At 28.4% G+C, this 897-nt stretch overlaps 1 non-coding gene across 1 annotated transcript; it reads right to left on the reverse strand.

Annotated features, from left to right (window-relative positions):
* Positions 1–24: 24 nt before the first annotated feature.
* On the reverse strand, positions 25–135 carry LOC140965727 (small nucleolar RNA R71). The gene has a single exon (XR_012173138.1). It is a non-coding gene; the product is annotated as a small nucleolar RNA R71 (small nucleolar RNA).
* Positions 136–897: the final 762 nt, after the last annotated feature.

The raw sequence follows: 897 nt of genomic DNA on the forward strand, positions 1-897 counted from the left end.
AAAAAAATTTCCTTCCCATAGAACAAACTCTTTTAAAAGACAAATCACTACTTTTTCTCAAAATCAAGGAGAAACATTTTATCAATGTTGGGATAGATATAAATAATTACTTAATACATGCCCACATCATGGTTTTGAAACATGGATTATAGTTTCTCGTTTTTATGAAAGTCTAATACCTAAAGATAGGCAAATGATTATGTGTAATGGAACTTTTGAAGATAAAAACCCAAATGAGGCTATGGAGTATTTGGATTCATTAGCAGAAAATGCTCAAAATTGGGATAATATAGGCACAATAGAACCACCAACAAGTAAAATCAATAATTCAACAAATGGGGATGATATCTATAATCTTAAAGATGATATAGATATTCAAACTAAACTTGCATCTTTATCAAAAAAAATTGAGTCATTAGAAATAAAAAAAGAGTGGTCAATTAAAAAGTATTCAAGCAATTGTTTGTCATATATGTGATACACATGATCATGCTACAAAAGATTGTCCAACATTACCTTCATTTAAAGAATGTCTCCATGAACAAGCAAATTATGTTAACAATTATAAAAAACCAATACTAGATCCTTTTTCACCATCATATAATCTTGGATGGAAAAATAATTCTAATTTTAGTTGGAGGAATGATAATAATGCACAACCCTCACAACAATATTTTCAAAATAACCAAAATCATCAAGGTTCTATTCCTTATGTTACACCTCCAAGAAAAAACTTTGAAGATGTAATTCATGCATTTATCCAAAACCAAGAGTCTATCAATATTCAAAACAGTCAACCTGTGAGTGATTTAAAAGAAACTCTCGCAAAATTTGCATATGCACTTAATATTTATGAAAAAAGAAAATTTTCATCTCAACCTCAACCTAATCCTAAAA

The sequence above is a fragment of the Primulina huaijiensis genome, unplaced genomic scaffold (assembly GCF_012295235.1).
Source record: "Primulina huaijiensis isolate GDHJ02 unplaced genomic scaffold, ASM1229523v2 scaffold13837, whole genome shotgun sequence".
Lineage (NCBI taxonomy): Eukaryota > Viridiplantae > Streptophyta > Magnoliopsida > Lamiales > Gesneriaceae > Primulina > Primulina huaijiensis.